An 11,362-nucleotide genomic window follows, 5' to 3' on the forward strand; every position below is an offset into this window, starting at 1 on the left:
TGCTTATGTTGATTCTGATGTTGAATTGTGGAGTGAATTGCAAGAACGTTTTGGTCAGTCTAATGGCCCTTTGATCTATTAGTTGAAAAAGGATATTGATGCTTTAAAGCAAGAAAATATGTCGATTATTGCTTATTATGGCAAAATTAAGAAATTGTGGGATGAATTGCAGAGTTTGAAGGAGTATCCTGTGTGTACATGTGGTGCATTGTCTTCTTGTACTTTGTCAATTTTTGAAGAAGCTTGCTGATCTTGAAGCTGATGATAAGCTGATGCAATTTTTACTAGGTTTGAATAGTGGTTTTGATTATACAATTACAAACATTTTGTCTATGGATCCTCTTCCTTCTCTTAATAGAGATTTATCCATTGCTCAACAAGTTGAGAAACACAAGGAGGTTAGTGGTAATACTGAGCATATTACTGAGAGTAGTGCTATGGCTGCTCAGAGAGGTCAGAGTAATTATAATAAGAGGTTTAATCCTCGAAACAACAATAGTCAGAATGTTGTTAAGAAGGATTGGAAGAAGGAGAAGAATGATAGGAAATGTGATTATTGCAAAGGGAAAGGGCACACTGTGGATTCTTGTTTTGAATTGCATGGTTACCCTGATTGGTACAATGCTCTTAAGGCTGCTAAGAATTCTGGTGGTGGTCAGAAGATTGTTGCTAATGTGACTGTTGATCAAGTTCAAGAAGATCCTCTATCTAAAAATACTGCAGCAAGTGCTGGTGGTATTGATTCTGATATGCTGAGTATGATATGTCAAGAAGTGATGAAAACTATGAAAGGCAAGCAGGCTACTGGAGGTTCTGGCTTGTCATTTGCAAATTTTGCAGGTATTGACACTTACTCCTTTAATTGTTCTGTGAATGATTATGGAGCAAATTGTGTGTGGATTATAGATTCTGGTGCTTGTGATCATATGATTTATGATGAATCTCAGCTGCTAAATAAGAAGAAACTTATTACTCCTATTAGGGTATGTTTACCTGATGGGTCTTTTAAGTGTGTTGAGTTGGTTGGATCTGTTAGATTGAATGACAAGATTGTGTTGAATGATGTTATGTTGGTAAAAGGTTTTAAGCATAATTTGCTATCAATTGGGAGGTTGATAGAACAGACTGGTGTTAAGGTGTTCTTTACTTGAAATAGTTGCTATTTTCAGGACCATTCTAGTGAAGATGTGATTGGATATGGACTAAGGCAAGGTGGCTTGTATTACTTCTCCAATAATGAGGTAATCTCTGGTGTTGATGTTGATAATAATGTAGGGTGTAATACCTTTGAGAATGTCAATAATGCAGGTCAGAATCTTGTATTGCCAAATAGGACTAGTACAAGTATTTGTAATAAAGGCAGAGTTGATGTGAGTGTCTATTTGTTTCATGCTAGACTAGGGCATGTTTCCTTGTAAAAAATGAAGTATGTTACTGGTCTTGATTGTTCAGGAATAAAGGAATACAGTTGTGATGTTTGTTTGCATTCTAAGCAACATAAATTACCCTTTTCTGTGAGTGATAGTAGAGCTGAAGGGGTTTTTGATCTGGTGCATATTGACTTGTGGGGTCCCTATAGAATTAAGGCTATTAACGGAGCTTCATACTATCTTACAATGCTTGATTATCATAGTAGGGTCACATGGACTTCTCTTCTACATAACAAAATGCAAGTTCAGAAAACTGTTGCTGGTTTCTTGGCTATGGTAGAAACACAGTTTCATAAAAGGGTGAAAATAATTAAATCTGACAATGGGACTGAGTTGGTGAAAGAATTTTGTTTAGACATGTTTGCTGATAAAGGGATTTTGCATCAGAAAAGTGTTGCTAAGGTGCCTTAGCAGAATGGAAGAGTTGAGAAAAAACATAGGCATTTACTTGAAATCTCTAGAGCCATTAGATTTCATGCTAATTTGCCTAAAAGATTTTGGGGAGATTGTTTTCTTTCTGCTACTCACTTGATTATTAAACTTCCAACCAAGGTTTTAGGTTGGAAATCTCCTTATCAAATTTTGTTTCACAAACCACCTGACTATGATGAGCTTAGAGTTGTGGGTTACCTATGCTATGCATATACTTTGTCTCCTAATAGGGATAAATTTGATTCCAGGGCTAGAAAGTGTATCTTTCTTGGTTATCCTTTTGGCCAAAAGGCATTTAAGATGTATGATCTAAATTCTCATACAAGTTTTGTCTCTAGGGATGTGATATTCTTTGAGAATGTTTTCCCTTTTAAAACTGATGTTCAAATTTTTTCTGATTGTCCTGTTCAAGTCTCTCCTCATCTGGTTGATTTTAGTTCTGAGAGTGTGATATTGCCTACTATCACACCTCAATTCTCAAATAATTCTTTCCAAAATACTACTGATACTGGTAGTATTCAGTCTCCTATCACACAACCTTCTGTTTCTAATTCAGCAGAAGATAGTTCTGAATCTTCTGAGTCAGTTTCTCAGATTCCTCATTCTGTTTAGCCTGTACAAAGTGCTCCTAGAAGATCTTCTAGACCTGTGAAATTTTCAGGAAAATACAAAGATTTTGAAACAACATATATGCCTCATAAGGATTTTACATCAGATCAATCTGAATCTTTTAATGTCAGTTCTTCTAAAGTGATTGAGCCTACTACTTATAATCAGGCTAAGAAGGATAGTAATAGGGTACTTGCAATGGAGAAAGAATTGAAGGCTTTGGAAGATAATGAGACTTGGGATTTAGTCTTCTTACCCAAGGATAAGAACGCTATAGGTTCTAAATGGATCTATAAGGTGAAGTTGAATCATGATGGTACAATAGAGAGATACAAAGCTAGGCTGGTTGCTATTGGTTATCAGCAGATATAAGGGCAAGATTTTACTCAAACCTTTTCTCCTGTTGCTAAATTAGCTACTGTGAGGGTTGTGATAGCTCTTGCTACTGTGAACAATTGGCCTCTATGCTAATTGGATGTAAATAATGCCTTTTTACATGGGAGTCTGGATGAGGAAGTGTATATGGTACCACCAGCTGGTTATGACAAGGCTAAGTCTGGTCAAGTGTGTAAACTCAAAAGGTCTATTTATGGACTGAAACATGCATCAAGGTAGTGGAATAAGGAGTTGAGCAAGCTACTGAGATCTTTGGGTTTCACACAGTCCACACAAGACTATTCTATGTTTACTAGACATAAGAGTGGTGACTTTCTGGTGATTCTTGTTTATGTGGATGATATGCTGTTAACATGAACTTCAGACTCTCGGATTGGTGAGGTAAAGAAGGCTCTAGATGATGCTTTCACAATTAAGGACTTGGGAGATTTGAAATACTTTCTTGGAATTGAAATTTCAAGGAATTCCAAGGGTACTTTCTTGTCCCAAAAGAAGTACATAAGGGATATAATCTCTGATGCTGGTATGGAAGATTGTATTCCTACTTCTACTCCTTTATCCACAGGCCTTAAACTTTCTACTGAAGTTGGACAATTACTAGATACTCTTGATACTTACAGAAGATTAGTGGGAAGACTGTTATATCTAGGAATTACTAGGCCTGATCTTTCTTATTCTGTGCAACACTTCAGTCAATTCATGCACACTCCCAGAGTTCCACATCTGAGAGCTGCTTTGCATGTAGCTAAGTACTTGAAGGGTACTATGGATGTAGGGTTGTGGTATACAGCTGACTCTGATTTGTCACTTATGGGTTACAGTTATGCTGACTGGAGTGGTTGTCAGTTCAGCAGTAGGTCCTTAAGTGCTTATACTTTGTTTCTTGGTTCAAATCTGGTGTCCTGGAAGACCAAAAAACAAAGGTCTGTGAGCAAGTCTTCTGCAGAATCAGAGTATAGAAGCATGTCTGTTACAGGAAGTGAACTTGAATGGATGCATGGTTTGCTTGAGGATTTAGGAGTTAAAGTTCAGTTACCTGTGACTCTCTATTGTGATAATATCTCAGCTGAGCAGCTCGCCAAAAATCCTATGTTTCATGAGAAGACTAGGCACTTGAAGAGGGATATGCATTATGTTAGAGAACTGGTTGAAAATGGTTTTCTTCTAACAAACAGTTAGCAGATGTGCTAACTAAACCATTGGCTTCAACACAGCATTGGTCTCTGGTTTCCAAGCTTGGACTATTGGATCAATGTCCAGCTTGAAGGGGGTGTATTAGATTTATTAGATTTATTATTTTACTAGTTGTGGCACCGCGTGCTACGCACGCGGGCAACAACTTGGTTAGTATATATCTAAGTATTGTTAAATAGATTTTTTATCAATTGACGTTTGGTAGGTTTAAGTACTATACAAATATTTACAAAATAGAAAAAAGTTGGGAGAAAAAAAGTATAGACGTACAAACTGAATATATATATTATTTTATTTTACAATACAATTACACTATTACATAAGTACAGCTTGTTACAGAATAAATATTTAAATTTCGTAAAATCTATAATATATATATATATATATATATATAACACTAATCTAAATACATATATGTTATAAAAGTCCTTACATAAATATATTATACATAATATAAACTCTATATGTATGTATGTATGTATGTTTACACACACACACACACACACACATTTGTTATTAAAGATAAATACATGTATAAATATAATTTAAAGCTTAAGTTTAGTAAAATTTGTTGACATTTGTTGTAAAAGTTGTTTATGATTGTGTTCTTCTAATTTCAATTGATAGTAGTTATAGTTGCCAACATCTATATTATAAGTTTGTTGAAGAAATTTGAGTGCTTGTCTAGCAGCGTTTTGTTGTGATGGACCAATTCGAGTAGCTGGTGTCCCAATAAATCGTACAGGACATGGGACATTAGGATTACCATTTATATCTATATAATTAAAGTTTTTACTTCATCGTTGGTGACAGCATAAATACCGAATTCTGCTTGAGGTAATCCCAGCTGAAGTAGTATATCGTGTAGAATTATTTTGATATTTGTTTCCAAGACTCTCCGTGGTTCATCCATTATATGGTGGTTAAGAACTTAGTATTTTAATGTGAGCTAATGAAATTTTTACGTATAAAGTGAATTTGCAGCAGTTATTGTTTTAAGAGAAAATCTAAGTTTCTATTTCTATTTATAGGCATACTTTAAAAATCTTGTAGTGATATTTTATTACGTATTGAGTTTCAAACATGCGTGTCAAAACTAAAAATGTTTTATAGTACACATGTGAGACATGTATTATGTTTTATGCATATTGCACAAGTGTCTATAATGTAAATTGTACAATTTACACGTGTGTGTGTGTGTGTGTGGTATCCGTGTGTATTCATTTCTAATTTATTATTTTAATCTTATGTGCTTAGAATATGTTATATTAATTCTATGTATTTGGTATTCCAATAAATTGTACAGGATTTATTATACTGTAGAGTAAAACATTAAAATATGGTAAATACGTAAAACATTAAAATATGGTAAATACGTAAAACAAATGGTTATTTAGTGTGAATCTACATATAGAAGTACATATGTATTCAAACAAACATGATTTATTATACATTTAAAAGTTGAAATTGTCTAAGGAAACAAAGTTTGTACTGAAAGCGTGAAATTATACACATATATATGTTCATAAACACGTCTGGAAATAATTCTACATCTAAGCTTCAATGATGCGCTTAGCTTTCCAGCGGAGCTGCTGAAATCCTTCTCCCAACATGTACGTAGTCATCTCTATGGTAAGCTCCCTGTCCTTCAAAGCTGTAATGAAACTGTCTACAAGAGATCTTTGTTCCTATAATTGTGTATAAAATGATTAATGATTCTTGTAAGTTTGTTTGTAGTTTTGAATGTAATATTAGTTAAAGCATACATACTTGTAGTGTGAGCGTAGCCATATGATTAGCATCATCATTTATCAGTTGTTCAGCAAGATGACCAAAAAGTGTGATTGGTATATCATCACTGTCGTCAGCAAAAGTAATATGCAGCACAGTTCTACAACGTGTATAATTACGCATGATTAAATATTTAATAGGATAAAGAAAAGCAGTGATTGTATGCTATGTTATTAGTAGTGGTATATCAATTACCGTGGTTCGGATGTTCCTACGTGCGGAGAGCTAAAAGCACGATAATTGAACACTAACCCTCTTTCAGTTTCACATCGTTTGCTGCAGACATTACATGCATTGTATACAATACTGTTTTTGTTTGTAATGTCAGTGACTCGTCCGATGATCCGTACTATTTTTCCAGACTTATACCAAAATAAATGCAGATGTAATTATACAAAACATTACGTTGTTCAGTTTAATTTGTGTAATGAAACATACTATGCAATTTACCTCTTGCTCAGGTAATTGTGAAATTGTAATTATTAATTCAGGCCGTTGAGAACATTCTGCTGTTTGTTCTCGTTGCGAGTGAATTTTGAAGGACTCGAATTTGGTCCTTGTTGTTCACCGTCCTGTAAATCAACAGCGTAAGTTAAGTAATAATTAATACACAAATGGAATTAGATTGGAAATTTGGTTTACCAATCTCGGAGAAGTTGTGCTTCTGGAGTACTTGGGTTAATTTTCAGTGAGGAAGCAAAGGTCGTGTTGAATGAACCCTTTGTAAACATATATGGCGCAGGTAGTTAGTGAAAGTGTACTTATTATGTTATAATTATTAGTTTATATCATATACCGTCAAAAGTTGATGCTTTGACGCGAGAAACTTCTATAACAGGCATCGTATCTATAATATCAGCAACATCGGCAGCTTCGTTGTGAACCAGAGTAGTCCATGCTGATAGCGTAACAGGTTTCATGCTACAAAAAGTAGAAGAAATTAAATGTTCCACAAGAATAGTAATAATTAAGTTAAAGTACTCTTGTATTGAAAAAGCATTTTACATTATTGTAATATATATACACGTACGTGGAATCTATGATCTTAATCCTACGCACTTCATTAGGCAGTCCGGAAGTCTTGGAGCGAATAGTTTCTACATCGCATATGTGAATAGCAATCCCAATAATATCTAAGGAAAAAATACAAAGAACTTAGTTGTATATGTCAATTAATTCATGTGTATTTACGATGCACCTAAACTAATTATAATATCTGAATGGGTATTAAGTAATATTTACCTATTCGATTAGATGTGCCGACGAAATCCAGAGCCCGATTAAGTAGAACAAAGTATGAGCTTGGTTCAAGTCTTTGTCGTGTGTCAGAAATTCTTGTTGCAGAATTGATCGTCATCTGATACAGCTGATTGTCTCTAACATACATGTCAGGTATGCGAGTTATGACACGGTTGGTAATTTTGTATTCTCTGTCTTCAATAAGAAGATTATTGAACAACTCAATATCTCGTTCAAAGATCACAACCTTCATTTGTGTTCCCTGGCAATTTCAATGTTAAGTAGTTGTTAATTATGTTGACATAATTAATATTTTATAAATTGTGTATGATATACCTGTGTGTCTTCAAAAATAAGTTGCTGTAAATTTGTCGTGCCTTCGCGAGATTTTTTTGCCGGGTACTTCTTTATTAATGTGGCTATTGTAGTAAAATTTCGGCTTTGCTCTGTCAAATTGGCAAGAGGAAGTTGTTGAGCAGCCATTATGTTGTTGTGCAATCTAAATTGAACCTGCCATGCATCAACGTGATGTAAGTAAATATTACAAGCGATAAAATTATAATATCATGGTATAACGTAAGTGAAAGGAAAGATAAGTATGTTTACTCTGTGTAGAAGGAAAGATAAGTAAAATTACAATATTCCAGCATACCTTAAAATCTCATAACATAAAAATTTTTAGTGTTTCTCATAACATAAGTAAAATTACAATATTCCAGCACGCCTTAAAATCTCATAATATACAACATTTCAATATTGTAAAATTATAACGTAAGTAAAAGGAAAGATAAGTAAAATTATAATATTCCAGCACGCCTTAAAATCTCATAATATACAACATTTTTACTCTTTCTTATAACAGAAGTAAAATTATAACGTAAGTAAAAGGAAAGATAAGTAAAATTACAATATTCTAGCACGCCTTAAAATCTCATAACATACAATATTTTAGTCTTTCTCCATCCATGTTGTTCATCCGCAGAGGGCTTTATCAATATTTGAACATGTTTACCTTTTTTAGCGCGAGACAGTGCAACATATAATTGACCATGAGAAAAGACCGGTTGTGGTAAATATATGCCAACTCTATCAAGCGTTTGACCTTGAGACTTGTTAATAGTCATTGCAAAGCTTAGGTTGATTGGAAATTGTTTGCGAGTAAACCTAAAAGGGTACTTGTCCGTAGCTGATGGCTGTAATGGGATCTGAGGTATAAAAACACGTTGACCGTAGTGATGTCCCACAATTATCTCAGCATCAATAACATTGGGGAAAAAGGCTCTGCATACTAATCTGGTACCGTTGCATAAGCTTGATGTTGGATCTAAGTTTCTAAGAAAAATTATTGGACTGCCTACCTTTAAAGTCAAATGATGAGGCAGAAGGCCGGATGGGGCTAGGCTATTAAGAAATTCAAATGGATATTGTTCGGATGAATTATCTGTGCAGCTGTCGAAACTTTTGTACTCATAAGCTCTTCCTGGCTGTTGGTGCACTAAAAGAGAATTTATCTTTGTAGCATGTTCATTTTTTTGAGTTAAAATAGCTCTTTTTGTTGCAGTCGAAGAATCGAAAGTTGTCTTCGAAATATCAGGGTAGATGCTTTTTGCTAAGAGTTCCAGAGATGAATCTTCATTGTCATATGGTATGACTAAAGGTTTAGGAAGCTCTATATTTTTCCCATCTTTATAAGGGGGCACACCATTCCTAATTTGTAAGACAAGATTACTAAAAGTTGGGTCATCGATTGCTCGCATGTTTTGAGTTAGATGGATTTTCTGGAGTGCGTACCATAAAGGAGACATCACAAAACTCGTTGCAATAACCTCATTCAGACTTCCTTTAGGTATAACAGGTAGCACTTGTCGGAAGTCACCGCCAAAAACAACAACTTTTCCACCGAATTTCAATTTTTTTGAACAGACATCTTGTAGCAATCTATCAAAGTACTCAATTGTTTGACGCTTTGCCATTGGTGCCTCGTCCCATATAACAAGTTTTGCAAGACGAATAAGTTGTCCTAAAGCACTTTGTTTGAAAATACTTGGACTTGGAACCTCATCAACATATAAAGGTATTTTGAATCGAGAATTTGCAGTTCTACCTCCAGACAGACCAGATGCAGCAATACCAGAGCTCGCAACTGCTAAAGCAATCATTCCTTTTGCTCTTACATTAGCGAGTAATGTAGAATATAAAAAAGTCTTTCCTGTACCACCAGGGCCATCAACAAAGAAAGCTGCCGGCTTATTATCAAGGACTGCATTGTAAATTATGCTGTAAGCAATTTTCTGTTCACTATTAAGTAAATTGACAGCATTTATTTCTTCGGGATGAATAGGAATCTGGAGCTCTTCTTCGATTTCTTTCGTTCCTTTCGCTAAGTCATCTTCTTCAAGCTCTAGCAATCCAAAATTGTAGGTGTCAAAAGACTTTCCCATTGACTCAACAAGGTAACAAATGCTTTTTATAGTTAATTTGCGAACCTTTTTTTTGTTCGAAGGGAAGTTATGGTTATAATCTTCAGAAAGATATGGGTAAAAATTTTCCCACAGGCAGTTTGGATCATCGGGATTGCAGTATACTAACAATGTAGCAAATAGTCGTCATAAGGCAAAAGGCATTTGACTTTGGGAAGCTTCTTGTAGGCACTTATCTATAGAATCGTCTGCTTCAAGTAGACCTCGTTGAAATGCTGCTTCTCGGAATGAAGAATATCTTACGTTGTTGAAGGTCAGCAAATGATCAAAAGAGGTTGGACCACGAACACTTGTGAGCAGTAACCGCAAATAAAAACGTTCACCTTCTGCTGGATTTGCATGTACAACACGTCCGATCGCAGTAGTTGTCGTTTGACGGCGTCGCTAAATTTTTTCACTTTTTTTGGCACGCCATGTGTAATGTTGAGGAAATTCTTGGTACATTAATGTGCGAGCAAAGCTATCAACTTGATTCATCTCAAAAAAAGCAATTAGCATAGTTCGTTGTCTGCATGAGTCAGATGCAACAGTCTGTAACCTTTCTTGTGAATGGAATGTCATAGTTTGCATATTTGGCAAATGTACTTGCAGAGAAACAACGTTTGGATGTATACCATTCAGCGGAAATCTGAAAATACGCCAAGCAGCTTCTGGGGGCGATATCCATCGCGCTGTCTGAAAGGAAGAGATTTCATCACCTATGCTTATGTTGTCGAGATTAGATAAAGCAAAAACAACCCGATCGTGACCTTTGTATAAATACTTATACAGATATTTAACTGCCTTTATTGTAGAGCACACTTCTACATTTATATGGCAATCATATTTTGCTAGTAAATACGGATTATATGGTATTACCCACCTATTATCAAGTCGTACTCTGCGTACCAAATATTTTTTTTCCATCACTATGACGTCGGTATATAGGGTATGAATTATGACCTGTCGATGTCGTTTCAGAAAAGCTTCGAGGGTAATGGTTTTTACACTTTCCATCTCGCATGCATACATTTCCCGGATTATCATTTCCACAAGGGCCATGCATCATATGCTTTAAAACAGCTTCATAAAGATGAGCGTTAGTCTTTTGTTCGGGTACCTCTGCACAGACATGCTCATCGTATTGGTCTGAAGTTCTAATCTTAGATGTTGAATCTAAAATGATGAGAAAGTGTACATGTGGTAATTCTCTTTTTTGAAATTCAATTACGTAAACATATGCTGCAACCTCGCCAAATAGTTTCTTTTGGACAATATCTTTTTTCAATTCTGCTAATTTTGCGTGGAAAACTCTTGCTATTAGATCAGGTCTGTTTTGCATCAAGGTATCTGCGCCTCATATCTCGTGGACTACCAATAAACGAAGGAGGGAGAATGAATCCATGCCCAATATTTAATCCATGCGATACGCCAGTGTTTAAGCTGTCGAGAATACCTTGGTAAAGTTCAGCTCTAATTGTGTCTTGGTTTTGACGAATAAAATCCAAACGCGAAGTTTCGATTTTGATGTACATATCAACAATGTACTGTTGTAATAAGCGCCCACATCGCATAAGAAAGGAATTATCTCGTATGCGAATTTGTAATCAGTAGCAATAATACTCTCTACGGGAAACTTTTTTTTCAGACGTTGATGAGTGAATTCCTATATAAAAAAACAAAAGATAAAAAATAAGTGGTGTTTTTTTATTGATTAAAGTGAAATTTTTCTCGAGTAAATTATTTAATAGCCAAACCTTGTTCTTCAGCTTCTAGAAGATCATCAATAGTTTGGACAAGAACTTCATTTAT

The sequence above is a fragment of the Chenopodium album genome, chromosome 5 (assembly GCF_948465745.1).
Source record: "Chenopodium album chromosome 5, dcCheAlbu1.1, whole genome shotgun sequence".
Lineage (NCBI taxonomy): Eukaryota > Viridiplantae > Streptophyta > Magnoliopsida > Caryophyllales > Amaranthaceae > Chenopodium > Chenopodium album.